General features: G+C 36.6%; 1 long non-coding RNA gene across 1 annotated transcript in view; it reads left to right on the top strand.

Moving 5' to 3' along the window:
• Positions 1-10,584, top strand: part of LOC110266404 — a 21,984-nt gene extending 11,400 nt beyond the window's left edge. Inside the window, exon 2 of the long non-coding RNA XR_002353749.1 lies at positions 10,309-10,584. This is a non-coding gene — a long non-coding RNA (uncharacterized LOC110266404). The remainder of the gene's footprint in view (positions 1-10,308) is intronic.

Genomic DNA, 19,800 nt, shown 5'->3' with positions numbered 1-19,800 from the left:
ACCCCAATATTAAGTTTAATAAAAGATCAATGCACATGTGATAAAAATTAAAAAAAAATTTGGTACATGAGTATGGGAATTATACAAAAGTGGGATTTTTGGGTAGCTAGGCATGATTCTAGAGTTATATAGAGTATATGTATATTAGGTGAGAGCTTAGGTTAGTCAAAGATTCATATTATAGCTCACTTGGCCATACATATATCCTCACCCTTACCTTAGCCCCATTACAACCCTGAAAAGACCTCGTGATGTTTGCATTGATATACTAAATATTTGTTGATTGGTTAGATGAAGAACAAAGTTTAGAAAGCATGACTAGAGAAGAGTAGAGTGATTAACCCTAGACACTTGAGAGTTAGAGTGATATACACTACCAGTAAGGGTTCAGTGCTTAATTCTATGTTCCCTGCTTTCATGAGCTATCTTCTTACAAGTTTACTTGCTTTTTATTGTATGATTTGAATTAGTAGAATTTGAATTACTTTTGTCTTGAAGAACTTATTTACTCTTAACCAAGTAAGTAAAAGCATTTAGCATGTAGTTGCATTCATAGGTTGCATTTCATACATTCTACTACCCCTCTTCACCTTTATAGTTTCTCTTGAGCTTAGCATGAGGACATGCTATTGTTTAAGTGTGGGGAGGTTGATAAACCACTATTTCATGGTTTATCTTGTGCTCAATTGAGTGGTTTTTATCAAGTCCTTACCCACTTATTCATACTATTTGCATGGTTTTACATTTGCCTTCCTAATTATGTGCTTTGATTGAAAATATGCTTCTTTGGCCCTTATATTTACTAATATTAATCCTCTCTTATTACCATTAGATGCATTGATATGTGTGTTAAGTGATTTCAGAGATTACAGGGCAGGAATGGCTCAGAGAATGGAAAGGAAGCATGCAAAAGTGGAAGGAATACAAGAAGTTGGAGAAATTGCTAAGCTGTCCAGCCTGACCTCTTCGCACTAAAACAGCCATAACTTGATCTATAGAGGTCCAAACGATACGATTTCAGTTGCGTTGAAAAGCTAACGTACGGGGCTTTGATTTGATATATAATATGCCATAGTTACCCTGACGCTAGGCAACGCGAACGCATCGTCCACGCGGACGCGTCGCAGTGGCGAAAATTAGCGTGTTTGAATTCGCAACCAGCGAATTCTGGGCTGTTTCCGACCCAGTTTGTGGCCCAGAAAACACAGATTAGAGGCTATAAAGTGGGTAAATGCATCCATTCATAAAAAGGCTTTCACATTCACAATTTTAGGATTTAGATGTAGTTTTTAGAGAGAGAGGTTCTCTCCTCTCTCTTAGGATTAGGATTTAGGATTTCTCTTAGTTTTAGGAGTGACTCTCAATCCCAGGTTCAATGTTCTTTTTACTTCTTTTCTCACTTTTGTTTATGACTCTTTATGATTGATTTTCTATTTTAATATATTTTGAGGTATTTCAGACTTGTGATTGCTCTCTTTAATTTATGTTACTGTTGCTTCCCATCTAAAGGCATTTTTATTCCGATAGATTTACTTTCCCCTTTTGGCCTTGGATAAATAATTGGTGACTCTTGAGTTATCAAACTCGTTGTTGATTGAAAATTGAAATTCTTCAAGAATTAATTTAAGTTCCAATAACTCTATCTTTTCCCAAGGAAAGACTTGGATCTGAGGAATAAAAATTAATTCATCCACTTAACTTACCTTCATAGTTAGAGGTTAACAAAGTGGGAGAAAAATCCAATTCTCATCACAGTTGATAAGAATAACCAAGATAGGACTTCCAGTTCTTATACCTTGCCAAGAGTTTATTTTACAGTTATTATTATTTTATTTTACTTGTCATTCAACATACTTTTTACCTTGATCCAAAACCCCCAATTTACAAGACTCATAACCAATAATAAGAACATACCTCCCTGCAATTCCTTGAGAAGACGACCCAAGGTTTGAATACTTCGGTTATCAATTTATTTAGGGGTTTGTTACTTGTGACAACCAAAACGTTTGTAAGAAAGGTTGATTGCTTGGTTTAGTAACTATACTTACAACAAGTATTTATTATAACTTCTAAACCATCAATCTTCAGTTCTTCACTCATGCAATGCAATCTATCCTAAATGCAACTACCTGAATGAGTCATGCAATTCTAATTTTTATTCACTTGTATATAGAACTTACATGTAATTAAATTAATTCACATTCTCAAGGAATCATATATGCATAGCCAACCTCAGATAATGTTAAGGCACTTTTACAATTGAGATGGGTAAAAATATTTTTTTCAAACTTGCAAGACAATTAACAATTTAAGCAGAGATATATGGTGATGAGCTATTGAACCCTCACTGGATTTTGTGTTTACTCTCTAGTCACTCAGTGTTTATTGGGTTAATCTCTCTATTCTTCTTTTTATTCTTGCTTTCTATAGCTTTGTTCTTCATCTAACCAATCAACAATTATAGAATACAGACATACAAAAATCATGAGGTCTTTTTCAAGGTTGTAATGGGGCCAAGGTAAAAGTAAGGGTATATGTATAAGGCTAAGTGAGCTAATAAGTGAATCCTTGACTAGTCTAAGATCTCACCTTAACATACATATTTTGTAATTCAAAGCTTCTCAACCTATTTGCCCAGATTTTTCTCACTTTGTACTGCAAGCTCATTAACTTAAATTTTATCCCATGTGCATTGATTCTTTTTATTTTGCAATTGGAGAGTTTTTGTATCCCCTTAATTGAAATTAAAACTCTTTTTTTTTAAATGCACATGGTAATTCAATTGTTTTGATTTCACATGAGCATGCTTTCCCAAAAATTTTTATTTTGAGATATCTTTATTCTTTTTAACTTTTCTACTTATTTCTATCATCCAAGTTCCCATAGAGTTCCCCACACTTAGACAATACACAATTTCTATCTTAAGCTAACCAAGGATTCAACTTGGAATTTTTTTTCTTAAGGCTAGTAATGTGGTTTATGGAACAAGAGGGGATTAAAAGCTCAAGAGGGCTAACAATGGTGATGTAAAAGGTAGGATAATTTGGGATAAGTGAGCTAAACAAGTAATGGCCTCAATCATTTCTTAGTATGTATCTATACTCTATAATTGGACATATAGATTAAAACAAAGCAAAGAACATCAGAATAAAAAGAAGGGCAAAACACACAGAAATAGAAGTTATGGTTTGAATGTAACCATACAATTAAGCTCAAAACTCACAGGCTGTGTGTTCTATGGCTCAAACAGCATATATCAGCTATACATGTCATGCAAGTAGAAATTAAGAGTTCCCATTATTCTCAATGTAAAATTTATTGGGTGGCTTTAAATATTTAGTGTTTCTCCTTGATGAAATGTTGTTAACTAACTAACATGTTATGTTCTATATACAAGGTGTGGATTGTTTTTATCTGTTAAGTTTCTAGTTTACTTCCTTTTTATTTTTAATTTAAACCAAACTATCATATGCTAAAAGGGTAAACTATACTAATTAATCCACATTTTCTATAACTAATAAGTGTAGAATTGCAACTAAACTAACTGGCTAAAATATGAACTAAGGTGCAAAATACAGAAATAACATAAAAATACATAAAAAGGACAATGTATAAGTACTGCAAAATAAAAATAAGGATAAAAATACAGAAAAATAACTAAAATAAGATAAAAGAGTCTGTAGTGGTTCACCAAAAAATACGCCAGAGATGGCGATCTCCCCACACTTAAAATAAAGCATCGTCCTCGATGCTCACTCAAGCCGGGTGTGAAGAAGTGTCATCACTGAAAGGATGGGCTGCTGGAGTGTCTGTGGAGGCCTGAGGGTCTGCAGACTGGATGAGCGTAGGAGGATCTGTCTGCTGGAGAGGAGGCTCTGACTGGATAGGAATCTCTGTATCGGCGGCCTGAATCTGCTGTGGCTGCTCCTGCTGTGGTGTAGCCTGCTCCGGTCCTGCCTGTGCAGCCTGGGTGGGGGTCTCCTCCTCGTGAGCATCCTCCTCCACCTCAGATGTATCAGAAGGGGTGTCAGGCTCGGAGGGGATGTCGCCGCTGGAACGGATCATCAACTTGACGTGCTCATAGCGTCACTTGCTGCGACGCTCTATACGATCCAAGCGGGCGAAGAGTCGATGCATCAAATGGTAAATAGGCTCAGGAGCAGCTGGAGGTGTAGTTGGTGGGGCAGGTGCAGCAGTGGAAGAAGACGGGGTAGCTGAAGGTGTGGCAGTCTCATCAGAAGCAGGAAAGAATGGAGGTCTGTAGCCTAAAGCCAGAAAGTTCCTGCTGTGAGGAATGAGCTTCTTGCAGTCTGCAGCAGGTGGCTTCTCATCAGCATCCTCCCATGGCACGTCAGCTCGACGGCCTAGTTGTGTAACCAGGTAAGGGAAAGGGAGGGTGCCTCTGACATGGACCCTGGCCATATAGTGCCGGATGAATCGTGGCAGGTACAGGTCCTTACCCTCCATCACACACCAGAGGAGGGTAATCATAGCAGCAGGCAGCTCCGTCTCATGAGTGCTCGGCATAATAAAGTTACTCAGGATCTGGTGCCAGAGCCGAGCCTCATCATTCAAGTATATTCGCTTGATTCCTTTAGGCGTGGTGGTGTTCTTACCCATGACCCATGGGACAGTAGGGTCAAGGGCTATCCTCTCCTTGACAGCATCCCAATCAAATCTCAGAAACCTCATATCCTCTTCAGCCTTTTGGTAACCGTCAGGCTGATCTGACTTAGGCTGAAGGCACAGAATATCCTCAATGGCCTCTTCAGTGACCAGTATCTACTTCCCTCTGAGGTGCACTGCATCCAGGGAAGTCTTGAAATAATTGCAGTAAAACTCTCTTACCCAGGAAGCATTGACCTCAGTCAAATTTCTCTCCAAGAAGAACCAGCCTCTTTGTTTGATCTGATCGGAGGTGTACTGCTGTAGTTCTTCGGGAATTTTCAAAGTCCTCTCCAGGTACAGATTTCTGGAGGAGGCAAACACCGGATACTTCAGCTCACAGTATCGGTTTGCAAACTTAATTGGATCAGTGGCAGGGATGAGCTGGTCAACCTTTTCCTGCGGAGTAAAGTGTTTCTCCCGCCAGGAGTCATCATGCATAAGCTCCAAGAGAGACATAGAGGATTCACCTCTTTTTCGTTTGCCAATTGTTGCCTTTCCTTTTTCTTTTCTTTGAGTGTCAAACATCGTAAAAAATAGAAATCTAGGATATAATAAAAGCGGGAAAACAAGTAGGCAATTTACAAGATAAGCACATAGTGGCAAAGGAGAAGTAAAATAATGAAATGAGTTGAATCATTATGCATATTAGATTGTTTTGGAGTTAAAAAGATGAGATGAGAAATTTCAATCCAAAATGTAATATAAGTAGAATTCATGTTGATCAAGGAAAATAATCATGCCTTGAGTTAGAAAGGTTAAGGAAAATAGTGAAAAACCAAGAAGAGATGGTTTGAAAGTTAGGTTGGTTAGGATTGAAAAAGAGGTTAGAGAGTTGAAAGCAGTGAGTTAGTAAAAAGAAAGTCAGAGTAAGTGGCATGATGATAGGTTTCTAAGTAACAAAAATTCACAATTATAAGTTACATTCAACCCATATTCAAACAAGGAAATCAGGTTGATGATGATTCATAGAGATATGGAAATAGTAAAAATTGGAAGCGAATCATCAAAAATACAATTTATTAACCAGGAAGAAATCGAAAAGAATAAGAGAGCTTGCCCGTGCATTCATGAATTGGTTCTGTAAAAGCTGAGTAAAATAGAATTCAAATTGCCAAGACCAAAACATGAATGAAAATCAAAATAGTTTACAGAAATTTGAGCAGCATTCCGGCTAAAATTGGATTTTTTCGGGTAATAAACAGCAAGCAGAGCAGTTCATATGAATTAAAATACAGCTACAATTACATATACGGAATATGAACATGAAAAAACAGTGTAAAAAGCAGCATGAAACATAAAAGAATAGCATATGAACAGCAACAACATCAGAATTGCAAAATGGATAAAACAAGAGGCACGAACAGCGCAATTAGCAGGCCTAAATCTACTAACCACATCCTAGTCTACCTAACCACCTAGAATCCACTACGACATACATCTCTAACTATCCTAAATTAAAACATAAATTGAAAAATATGCAAAAAAAAATTGAAAGAAAGAAGGGTGGCGCTTGACGGAACCTGGTAGGCGTATGAACGAAAGTAGGGCAGAGAGATGGCTGGGGGTGGTGGTGGTGGCGGTTGCAGAGAGGAGAGGAAGAAGAAAGGGGTTGGGGGCGCGATGGGGTAGGGTTTCGTGTCACTGGGGGTTAATGAATTTGAATCCACGCAGACGCGTGGGGCATACCGTTGCGTGGCTGGGGCGGAATGGGGGTTGACGCGGTCGCGTGAGTGATGCGATTGCATGGAATGGGTAAAGGGATGAATGACGTGGTCGCGTGAGGCATGCGATCGTGTCGCTGGAAATTGTGCTAAACGCACAATTCCATCGTAGTTTCAGCGCAACTCTGTCTCCACTGGGGTGCCATGATATCCGCACGACACGAACGCGTCGCTCACACCTTCACGTGGGATGGGTGTTGTGTAAGTGATACGTTTGCATCAGGTACGCGACCGCGTGGGTCGTTTTGTGCTAAACGCACAACAGCCACACGATTCCAGCCCAACTTTCTGGGCGTTGGATATTTACGCCGATTTCCAGATCACGCGGCCGTGTGAATAACGCGGACGCGTGGGGGTGTTTTTTGCAAATGACGCGAGCGCTTTAGCGATGCGATCGCGTCACACGCCTTCATCTCTCTTCTTTTTTTATTTTATGCAATTATGCAGTTATGAAGTATGTAATGCTAATGCAAATGCTTACGAATACTATCCAGGTTCAATGAAAATAAAACAATATAAAAATAAACAAAACAAAATAGAATGGAAACATGAACGATCATACCATGGTGTGTTGTCTCCCACCTAGCACTTTTAGTTAAAGTTTTTAAGTTGGACATTGGATGAGCTTCCTGTTATGGTTGCTTGTGCTTAAATTCATCCAGAAATCTCCACCAATGTTTGGAATGCCAACAGCCTCCGGGGTCCCAAACTAGGCATGTAAAGCTTCTGAGCAGCTTCAAACAGATTCTCAGGTTCCCGGGGTGACGAATGTCAGAATAGATTCCAGGATCCCAAACCTTGCTGTTAAATCCGCCTTCGTCTTGATCTATATTCTTCCATCCGGGCGGTTTAGAAATTAGATTCTCACCAAGATGACCAAACGTTTTCTGAGATCTATTCGGTTGAACATGATACCAATCCGTGCACTTCGAGTTGAAGTGTGAAACTGTATTGAACCTTGTGCACCAGCTCTGAGTACGAGCCATTTCCCTCTTACTCTTAAAGCCACAGAGAGCTCTAAGCTGGCCATCTGTTTCAAGCAAACCATATTCAAGTGGAAAAATAAAGTTAAAGGTTAAGGATTGTACCCACTTGAAGCTTGTATTAGGTGGTAACGGCCTTGGGACAGGTGTTTCCAGTGGTGCTGTAAGTTCTACTCCCTTGTGATCTTCTGTGAATTCCTCCACTTCTTTGTAAAATTCTTCAGCTGCAACTGCATCCTAATTAAAGTCTTCTATGTCTTCCTCATCACTTAAGTCATACGTTGGAGGTTGAGAGAAATCTACCTCGACGTCATCTTCATATTCATTTGGATAAGGTTCTTCAGGCTTAAGGAATTCAGTTGCGAATGTGAGTTTGTGACTAGGAGAACTTGACTTGTGATCATTACTGCCCATGGAATCAACTTCTTGGTCTGTTCCGTCCAATTTTTCACAGGGCATATACTGTGGAGGTCGTGCACTATCCTCTTTTGCATTGAATTCGGACTTCTCAGTGGAATCCTTTACGGTTCTTGATTCCCATGGAAGTTCAGCATCTCCTAAATCTTCAACCACTTTTTCCTCTACAACTATTTTGGCTTCCTCCACTTGTTCCAATACAAAGCCATGTTCCTCATTGTCTACCGAAGTTTCTAGTGTTTCCTTCATGCTACGCTCTTCTTTTGATTCTCCACATGCAGCTATGGGAGTACTTCGGGTTCTCAGATGTCGGGAAGCTATCAAATTTACTACCTCAGTTACGACAGTAGCGAGTTCCAGTACGCCCTTTTCTATCTTTGCTTGCCCTTGAAGAAGAACATGAAGTTTGTCATTCACTGGAGGTTGGGGTGGGTGTGAGGTCTCATTGGTTAGGGGAGAGGGTTCAAAGTAAGAATGTGGTGGTTCTTGGGAGTAATTGGATTGGGATTGTGGTGGATAAGGGTCATATGGTGCTGAATGGTGAAAAAGAGCTTGTGAGTGTGGGGGTTCAAATCTACGTTGAGACTATAAGCACTAGCTTGGTATGCATTGTAAGGTGGTCCTCGTCCATGATATCTTGGAGGGTGTTGCTGCCTAAAGGGTTGATCAAATCCTCTTGGCTCCATCCATCTTTGATTGTTTAGACCTTGATGCATATTCCTGCTATAACTTCCGTTCCCTTCAACAATATTAGAACCAAACTCAAAGTGAAAGGGGTGAGAGTTCATAGTAGCTAAAAATATAAAAGAGAAAAACAAAAATAAATAAACAAGTAAAAAAAATATTTACAATAACCAATAATAACGCACATGATTGCAGTTCCCCGGCAACGGCGCCATTTTGAAAGAGCGGAAGATTGACGGTTTAGAATTCAGAATAAATCCTCGTTGCAAGTATAGTTTCTAAACCGAACAATCAACCTTTCTTACAAACATTTTGGTTGTCACAAGTAACAAACCCCTAAATAAATTGATAACCGAAGTATTTAAACCTCGGGTCGTCTTCTCAAGAAACTGCAGGGAGGTGTGTTCTTATTATTGGTTATGATTTTTGTAAATTGGGATTTTGAAGATAAAGAACAAGTAAATTAAATGTCAAATAAAATAAATAAATAACTGTAAAATAAACTTTTGGCAAGGTATGAAGATTTGGAAGTCCTATCCTAGTTACCCTTATCAATGGTGATGAGAATTGAGTTTTAATCCCACTTAGTTAACCTTTACTAAAGCAAAGGAAAGTCAAGTGACTAATTAGTTAGATCCTCGGGCCCTAGTTAATTCCTAAGAAAGGACTGGAGTTATTGAGGTTCAATTCAATTAGCAAAGACAACAATTATCAATCACGTTTGAGTTTGATAACTCAAGAGTTACCAATTAATCAACCCAAGCCAAAAGGGAAAAAATAAACTTACTTGAATAAAAATGTCTTCAGATTGGAAGCAACAGTAGCATGAATAAAAGAAAGCAATCATAAACTGAAATACCTCAAATAACATTAATCAAGAGAATCATATGTAACATGGAAGAATTCATAAATTAAATTATCAAAGTAATTAAAAAGGGAACATTGAACCTGATAAAGAGCTGGGGTATTAACTTGAAATAAAAAATAGAAATCCTAATCCTAAAACCTAAGAGAGAGAAGAGAACCTCTCCCTCTAAAAACTACATCTAAACTATCAAAAGTGAATAATTGCCAATCTCTCTCAATGGATGCATTCCCCCACTTCATAACCTCTAATCTGTGCTTTCTGGACTTGGATTTGGGCCAAAAAGGGCTTCAGAAATCGCTGGGAGCGTTTTCTGTAATTTCTGGTGCGTGGCCTCTGTCACGCGTCCGCGTGGATCACGCGGTCGCGTCATCTGGAGTTTTCTTTATCACGCGTTCGCTTCGGTCACGCGTCTGCATCGCTGCCTTTTCGCACTGGTCATGCGGCCGCGTCATCCATGCGTTCGCGTCGCTGCCAGTTTCCTCAAAAACTCCATTTTGTGCTTTTCTTCCATTTTTGTATGTTTCCTTTCCATCCTTTAAGTCATTCCTGCCTCAGGAGATCTGAAACTACTTAACACAAAAATCACGGCATCGAATGGTAATAAAGAGTAATTAAAATAATTATTTTTAAAGCATAGGAAACATGTATTTCACATATATCACATAATAAGGAAGGAAAAGTAAAACCATGCAATTTATATGAATAAGTGGGTGAAGGATTGAATAAATCTCTTGAATTGAGCACATTATATATCATAAAATATGGGTTTATCACATTATCAAAGGGGATTATTAGATTCATGTTGAATATGCTTTGTTTTTTATTTTATGTTTTTGGTGATATGAAAAGAAGAGTAGTTTCAATTATCCTATGCCCCTCAGATATTGTATGTGTTATTAATATGTTAATTACTTTTTTCTTGTTGTACTTTTTCAAATTATAATTATTTTCTTATATAATTATGCAGGATAATTCTAAAGATGCGAGTGAAGATTGAGATGCTTATCATGATGGTTTATTGACAAAGGTGGAAATTGAAAGATGTATGGTTGATGATGATGTCTTTTATTAGAAGCTAAGATACATTTATATGATATAATATTTTGATTTTTCCTAGTTTATTAGTAGTAAACTCTAAGTGCATTATATGAGTATACTTATTCTAGTTTGAGATGTATGAATGCTCAAAATTATGATCATTCCAATATTTTTGGTTCATTGTATAATTATATTTTGTTTCAGTATAATTTTTATTATTTAAAGATTATTGTATGGTATTATTATATATGTATTCATTTTTATTTTATAATAATTAACTAATTTAATTAAAAATACAGGATTATATATATAATTATATTCTCAAATATTAGATTTTAAATAAAAAAATTGTTAGAAATTTCTGTTTATATATATATAAACAAAAATTTTTTTAAAAAAAATGAGGGACAAAAGGCTACACTTATATAGAGTAGCTATAGGTATATTATTTGCTATATTTATAAAGTGATGCAGCAGCCCTGAAAAGTGTAGCCTATTCTTTAGAATTATGGTAACCATTAGTGCTGAAAAGCGTAGCCTTAGGTCCTGAACAGCATCACTTAAAAAGCGTACCCTATTCTCAAAGACTAGAAGTGTAGCCTTTGATACAGAAAAGCGTAGCCTTTGAGAATAGGCAAAACTAGTATAGGCATCACCTACAAAAGTGTCTCCGAAGCCTAAAAAGCGTAGCCTTTACCTAAGGCATTATTTTTATTCGTTTTTGGTTACACTTTTCAAGTGTACCTGAATGGGTGTTTTTCTTGTAGTGTCCACGTGGATGCGCCATGTATGCGTACGCGTGGATACAAAAATTCCACCCCCAGCCTAAAACCAGAGAGTTATGCCCAGTTTGAGCATATCCTGTGCTTGCAACCCACGCGCAAGCGTGCATGACACGTACGCATCGGTCGCCATCTTCACATCTGCGCGTAAGCGTACATGGCGCGTACGCGCCCTTCGGCCAAACTGCGCATCGGCGCGTAAGCGTGCATAATGCGTCCGCTCCGGTAAAAGAAAAAGAATTTTTTTTCTCATCTTCCATTTTCTTTTGTCCATTGCATTCGCATACTTTTATTCTTCGCATTTTCATTTTGTTTTTATAGCCTGTTTTTACTTTATTTTTTTTCGAGTTTCTTATTTTAATAATGGTGTTGAATGCTCTTAGTCAAATGTTGAGAATTTCTTGGTTAGTCTTGGTGCTTCTAGACTTGTTTGATATTGATGGGTGATGAAATTTCTAATTCAATGCTTAACCTTTGATGATCCTTGTATCCTTTGTGCATTGATATGAGCTTACATGTCTTTCTTAACCCACTCTTTCTTGTTCAAACTTGATACTTTTGAGTGCTCTTCATGCTTTGAATTTACTCTTGCATCAAGTGTTAGTTAATATGCCTTAGCTTATATTATTTTCTCACTCACATATTGTAGCTACCATGTAGTGAGAACCTTACTCTTATTTGGCATTAGCCCCCGCCTATGCTCTATTTGCTTTGCTATCTTTGTTGTAGGCTTAATTTTCTTTCTTTTTCTCTCCTTTGAGGTTGGCCACCAAGAAAGAAAGGAATGGAAAAGCTTCTAATGGGGCAACAAACAAGTTCATCCGCACAACTTTTTGAAGAAGCTCATCAATTGTAACAACCCGTCCACCTTGCTCTTCTTTGCATGCACCGAGGACGGTGCAAATTTCTAAGTGTGGGGAGGTCGTTTGACCAACCTCCATAGGGTAACAATTTCCTTTTTCAATACCAATTCTTAATTTTTGTCTTTGTTAGTTAGTTATTGCATTGCATGATAGATTGCATGTTAGTTAGAATTTGTACATATTTTACCACTTCTTTTTATGTTATGACTACTTGGTTAGAGTGATGATTCTTTTCCAAGAAAAATTTTTTAGGGCACCCTACCAATTCGAAAAATTTTTTGTGTGAACTTGCTTGAAGAATTTATTTTGAAACATAGTTTTTGAGCTAAGAACACAAGCATGTGAGTTTTGAGCCTAATTGTGTGGTTACATCATATAACCACTTATTTTCCATTCTTGTGTGCATTGTTCTTTTTCTATGATTGTAATCTTTGATTTGTTTGATTCTATATGTCCATTATTCCATGTGTACATGCATTTATATGATTGAGACCATCATTTCATTTAGCTCACTTACCCAAATAGCCTACCTTTCATCAACCATTGTTAGCCAATTTTGAGCCTATTTAATTCATTTTGTTCTTAATTGTAGCACATCACTACCCTTAAGCGAAAACAATAAATGTCCTTAATTTAGATCTTTGATTAGCTTAGGCTAGTGAGGGTGTGTATCATTTGGGTATGGGAACCTTGGGACATTGGTTGAGGTAAAAGTGTAATTTTTATTTTTGTTAAAAATATTGGGAATTGGGTACATATTCATGCACTATATGTAAAACCATATGCATTGTTACGTTTGTATATACTTTAGAAAAAAAATTGATAAAGAAAAAGAAAAATAACATATATATATATATAGAGAAAAAAAAAGAAAAAGAAATAAAAAGGGGACAAAAATACCCCAAAGTAAAGTTCAATAAAAATCAATGCATATGGAATGTTAATTAAAGAGAATGCATGAGTCTGTGAAAAAGTGAGAATCATGGGTAGCTACTTTGTGTATTAGAATTGTATAGGTTGTCACATGTGTTAGGTGAGAGCTTAGGCTAATCAAAGATTCAAATTTCAAGCTCACTTGACCATATGCATCCTACCTTGACCCTAGCCCCATTACAACCTATGAACAAGCCCTCATGATGAATGTATGCATGCATTGAATAATTGTTGATTGTTAGATGAAAAAAAACAAATCTTGGAAAGCATGATTAGAAGAGAATTGAGTGAATCGACCCTATACACTAGAGCGACTAGAGCAGATACACTTCCGGTGAGGGTTCGATGCTCAATTCCTTGTTCCTGGCTTTCATGAGCTTTCTTCTTGCAAGTCTATTTGAACTTCATTTTGATATTTGAATTGGTAGGATTCATGAATCATTATATGATCTTAGCCCAACTTGTGAATATGTGTTCTTGGGGATTGATTTACTCTTGACCAAGTAGGTAGAATCATTTTGCATTTAGTTGCATTCATATAGATAGGTGCATATAGTTTATTTGCATTGAATAAATGTTCACACCCTTTTTCTTGTCCTTCTTTATTCTTAGCATCAGGATATGCTTGGTTTAAGTGTGGGGAGATTTGATAAACCCCAATTCTATAGTTTATCTTGTGCTTAATTTGGGAGATTTTATCACCTTTTTCTACATTTATTCAATGAAATAGCATGATTTTGTAATTCTCCCTTGATTTGTGCTTAAATGAGAAAACATACTTTTTAGGCCTTAAAATAGCTAAATTCAATTCATTTTAATTCCATTCGATGCCTTAATATGTTTGTTGAGTGATTTCAGGTTCATAAGGCAAGTATTGGATGGATGAAGTGAGGAGAAAAGCATGCAAAGTGGGAGAACTCATGAAGAAATGAAGGAACCGTAAAGCTGTCAAGCCTGACCTCTTCGCACTCAATCAACCATAACATGAGTTAGAGAGGTCCAAATGAGGCGGTTCTAGTTGCGTTAGAAAGCTAAAATCTGGGGCTTTGAAATGATATAAAATTTGTCATATTTTCTGGATGTATAGAGGCGCACACGCGCCATATACGCATGCGCGCTGATGCAGCACGTGGTTCACTAAAAGTGAAATCGTGGCCAGCGATTTTGCAGCTCATTTTGGGCCCAATCCATCCCATTTCTGATGCTATTTCATGCAGAGTTCAAACTTGGACAAGGGGGGAGCACTTGTTTTGTAGGGTAGCATCATGTAGGTTAGCTTCTAGAGAGAGAAGTTCCCTCTTCTCTCTAGAATTAGGTTAGGTTAATTTCTCCTAGATCTAGGTTCAATCTCATCTTTTCATCTTGTTTTCTTTATGATTTCTTGCTTCTACACTTTCATTCTCTTAGTTTATGATGTTAATTTCCCTTTTATGCTCTCTTTTATGTTCATGGATGCTTATGTTGGATTTAGATCTCTTTTAATGAAATTTAATGTTTGATGTTCTTTTAATTGATGATTTGAGTTGTTGATTTACTTTTCTTGCAATTGGTAGTTGGTAGATTTATTATTCTTGCACTTTTACCATGCTTTCCATTTGTACCCACCAAGTGTTTGACAAAATGCTTGGTTGGGCTTTAGAGTAGATTTTGAGCATTCTTGGCTTGGAAAGAGTAATTAGGCAATCTTGAGTCATGAAAACCCAACTTATGTTGGTGATCTAGAGTTGTTAGCTAGTATGATTTCCATTGACTCTAATCTCTTGCTAATTCAATTAGAAGGTGATTAGGACTTTTGGATTGAGATTAGCTAGTCTTATTAGACTTTCTCTCATGGAAGATAACCTATATCTTCTTCCATCATTGGGGATGACGTAATAAGATAAATTCTTGTTAATTATTGTTATTAGTGACTAGGATGGAAAGCCTATGATCTCAATTCTTGCCATGAATGTCTCTCTTTATTAATTGCTTTCTTTAATTACTTGCTTAATTTACTTTTTCTTGTTCCTCTTATAACCCAAAATCCCATTGCATCTTCATAGCCAATAATTGACCACTTCATTGCAATTCCTTGTGAGACGACCCGTAGTCTAAATACTTCGGTTAATTCTTATTTGGGGTTTGTACTTGTGACAACCAAATTTTTGCATGTGAAAATTCTTTGTTGGTGTAGAACTATACTTGCAACGAGAATTCATTCAATTGAAGAAATTTTATATCAACAAAAGCTCTCACATCAACCTGTCCAAGCCTAGTTGAAAGCACAAGTCAAAGTAGAAGGGAGGGAGGGAGGGAACACGATGATGTGGAAGGGCATATTTGGTTTATTCATGTGTTAGGTTGGTTAAGAAGAGTTAAAGGAGGTGAAATGAGGAAACAAATTGTAGCAAGGATATTACTATTAAAATCTTTTAGATTATTGACAAATTTTAGCGATTGATTCTTTTATTAATAATTAGCGACAGATTTAGTTGAAATAGTGACTAAAAAATTAGTAGACAAATTTCTCTTAAATTTTAGTGATGGATAAATTATTTTATCACTAAATTGACATATTCAAACATTGTCAATTAAGTCTGTGAGAACGATAAATTTGTTTTAAGAATCATATTTTTTTAATATATTAAAATATTTGATCTAATGAATTGAAATCTTAAATAAGCAAAACAACCTATAAAATAATTTTTTAAAAATTGGATATCTCTTTTACAGGTACTACTAATAAGCAAAATTGGCAGGTAAGTAAATATAAACATCAAGATTTTAGTTATAAATATTATAGCTAGTAACCAATTGGGATTGTGAAATAATATATAGCTAATAAATATAACCATCAATTGATGGAGAGGAAGAATGCAATGGGGGACAAGAAGATATATATTTCATGTGACAGGGCTTCATATCTCTCATTTTGGCCAAACATAATAAATAAATTAGAATCTCTAATTCTCTGAGCCACAAGTGAATACCAAGCAATTCATTCTTCGTGTCATTTGAAGTATACAGATATATAGCACACCCTGTTGGTCAAAATGTCAAATAATAGGCATAACAATTCCACATGAAGGGAGGGCTATAGTAGGGATCTATCACCATAGCATTCCACGTATGGAGCAACATTAATTCTTTAAATTTATTATTACTTACTAACTACTATACTATCTTAATTGGGGATATTTCATTATTGCGGAGGTCATTTCCTTCCCTATTCATGGTTGTCATAATGCTATACCAATTTAGTTTATTTATTTATAAAGCTCCTTTCTCAACGAATAAAACGTACTGAAGAGTTAAAAATGTTTCTAAGGATCAAATCGTCAAAAAAATACTAGCATGGATGCACTTCAGGTTGTATTATATATGTAAATTTTTACGTCGATTAGAGAGAGAAATTAAATGAGAATGCTTTTTCAAGATGTAAATATTTTCTTCTTGTGGGTGTATTTTAATGGATCAATCTCATTAGATAATCAACAGAAATCAAATTAATAACAAACTAACAAATATTTTTAAATTATATTTCATACTAATTAATTATTATTAATTAATAATGATTTAAATTTTATTTTTTAAAAAATATAAAATTATTAATTATTAATAACAATTGTTTAAAATTAATTGGTTAAAAATTATTTACTATACTTTTTTTTAATGGATTGGGTAATTTCTGTTCCTCCACCAAAAATTTTAGGCACGAAATTCCAAAGCAGACAATAATACCCTCAAACGGGCGAACTAGACGGTTACATAAGAGTTTAAAGACTTTATTAATATATACATATAGTACCATACAAATACAATGTTGTTTTTCTAGAAAATTTTAAAGATATTGACATATCAGATTTATTTACTATAACTCNTATATATGTCTTTTTTCTTTAATTTTTAGTTAATTGTTCCAATATTTGTAAAATATTAGAGAATAAATTACCTTCTATCATGTATTATCACATAATAAGTTTATTTTATTCGCTTCAAATATGAGAAATGAAGATACTTTTAATCAATTAAACTCATGGTTAAAGTTTTGATATGTACTTTTTTTTGAAACAAAAGAAGCTCAACACAGTAAAGTGGAGCAAAAGATCCTAACAACAAGTGCTACATAGAATTACATAAATCATGTCAACTGCCTAAAGGATCACTATCGGTCCATTCTTTGTAGCTCATAAACGTCCTCCTTATTACACTCTCAACACCTGCTTCCTTATGATTGAAGATCCTAGCATTACGTTCCACCCAAATATTCCAGATCACTGTGAAGAAGCTAATCAGCCACGTTTTCTGCTCTTGTTTTTGCTTATGCCTACCAGTCCAACTCTCAAATAGTTCCCTAATAGTACCAGGAATAACCCACGCCTCACCAAAACTCCTCAACCAACTGCACCACACCTGCCATGTTAGATCACATAAAAGGAATAAATGTTTGACTGATTCTATCTCCTTCTTACACAGAACACAGATATTATCACTGGGAATAATAACGCCTAGCCTACTCAATCTTTCCTTGGTATTCACTCGACCAACCAGCACAAACCATCCAAATAGCTCAATTCTTGAAGGTACCACACCTCGCCAGACTGCACTTGTAAAGCTGTAACTCGTTATCTCATCTGATAGAGTCTCTGATTGAAGTACCTGCATAACAGATCTGGTAGAAAACACCCCTTTACTATCAAACCTCCACGCCATATTATCCTCTGTACCATCTGCCAACTTCACCGGCCTTAACCTCTCATGAAACTGGTGGAGCAGTTCTATCTCCCATTGGAACAGTTCCCTTCTCCACTGGAGATTCCAAATCCACTCGAGCCCATCCCAAAACCCACAAACCCCTATCATAGCTCCTTGTTGGTTCGAAATAGCATAAAGTCTTGGAAAAGCCACTTTCAGGGGTCCACCTTGCAGCCAATTATCCTCCCAAAACCGAGTCCTCCTTCCGTTACCTACCTCCATCGCCATACCAGTAAGCATTTTGTCTTTTATCCTCTGCTCTATGATGTTCAATTGGCAAATGTCTTTCCAAGGCCCTCCTCTAACCGGTAGCTGCTGATTTACGAGCATTATATCAGGGTTCAGGTTGTTACATGAGCAAACAATCTTCTTCCACAATGGGCACTCCTCCTCTGAAAACCTCCACCACCACTTAAACAAGAGCGCTGTGTTTCGAAGCAATGCATCCCCAACCCCCAATCCCCCAGCTTTTTTCGGCGCCTGGACCAGCTCCCACTTAACTAATGGGACACCCTCATTACCATCCCTCTTACACCACATAAATCTCCTTTGCAAAGATATCAGCTTGTCCGCAACCGCCTTCGACATCTTGTACAGACTAAGGTAATATATCGGAAGGCTATTCAGCACTGATTTTATAAGCACGAGCTTACCTGCTTTGTTTAAGACCTTTGCTTTCCACAAGCTAAGTTTCTCTTCCACCTTATCTATTATCGGTTTCCAAGTCTTCACCAAACGTGGATTTGCCCCCAAGGAAATTCCGAGATACCTTACTGGTAATACTGCTTGCTGGCATCCCAGCAGACCACACGCATGATCTATCCAATCCTGCTCACAATTCACCGCTATCAGATTTGACTTATCAAAATTGATACTCAATCCCGACATCAGCTCAAAACACTGCAGCAGTCTCTTATAATTCACAATTGTCTCTATTACTGGGGGGCAAAACAATATCGTATCATCTGCAAATTGTAAATGCGACAATGCGATATGCTCTCCTCCCACCAGCAGTGGTTCAATGCGGCCGTTTCTGACAGCTTCTCCCAGCATCCGATGCAACACATCAACTACTAGCACAAACAGAAATGGAGAGAGAGGATCCCCTTGTCGGAGTCCTCGCTCCATCTTAAACGGCTTGGATGGCGACCCATTTACCAGTACCGACATAGTGGCCGTAGTAAGACACTCCTTTACCCAATTCCTCCAACGCTGTTCAAATCCCATTTTCTCTAACACTATATCCACGAAGCTCCATCTGACTCTATCATAAGCTTTATGAAAATCCAACTTAATAATTGCCGCTTCCTTTCTTCGTGACTTCAGCCAATGGACCGTCTCGCAGGCGATAAGATTATTATGCAAGTATTTTTCTAACTTTATACTACTATAATAGTAGAAATGAAATTAGTTTGACTTTAATTTAAATACAATACTTCAATTTTAAACAAAATAATACATCAAATTTATTGTGTTAAACGTGTACGCAATTAGACTTATCATGTAATAATATATGATAGAAGGTAATTTACCTTTCCAATTTTCACAGACTATTGGAATAATTGTCTTCTTTTTATTTATACTTTAAATAAATAGAGTATATTATAAAATTATTTTTTTAAAAAAATTTAAGCTGATAAATAAGTGACAAAAAAAGTTATTATATCTCTATCACAATTAAATATGAATAATAAACATAATGTTACACATACATACACACCACCCACACGAAGGTAACATTGATTTGTCAAATCATGACCCAAGAGAGCCAGCAAAATCGCAGCTAGTGAGCCTGAAATTCAGGCAAGAAGGGATCTATATCCAAGTAATATTCAAATCGCATCACTATCTCATTGTTTTGGATATTGTGCTGTTGCTACTGCCAAGCCTTCAAGACAAGCACCACAAGTCCAAGATCCCATAGCCCTTATCATTCATGTTCTTGTGCTTCGTCTTACCACAAATTCTCTAGATTTTATGCCTTTATTATTATTAATCTATCGATGGTGACAAAATTCCGACAAACCAAGCAGCGAGAGCGAAAGAACTTCACTGATATGTACACAGACACTAATAATCACTCTTTTGTTTAATTTATTAAGTCTTTTC

The sequence above is a fragment of the Arachis ipaensis genome, chromosome B09, assembly GCF_000816755.2.
Source record: "Arachis ipaensis cultivar K30076 chromosome B09, Araip1.1, whole genome shotgun sequence".
NCBI lineage: Eukaryota > Viridiplantae > Streptophyta > Magnoliopsida > Fabales > Fabaceae > Arachis > Arachis ipaensis.
This window is presented reverse-complemented; position numbering and strand designations above follow the sequence as displayed.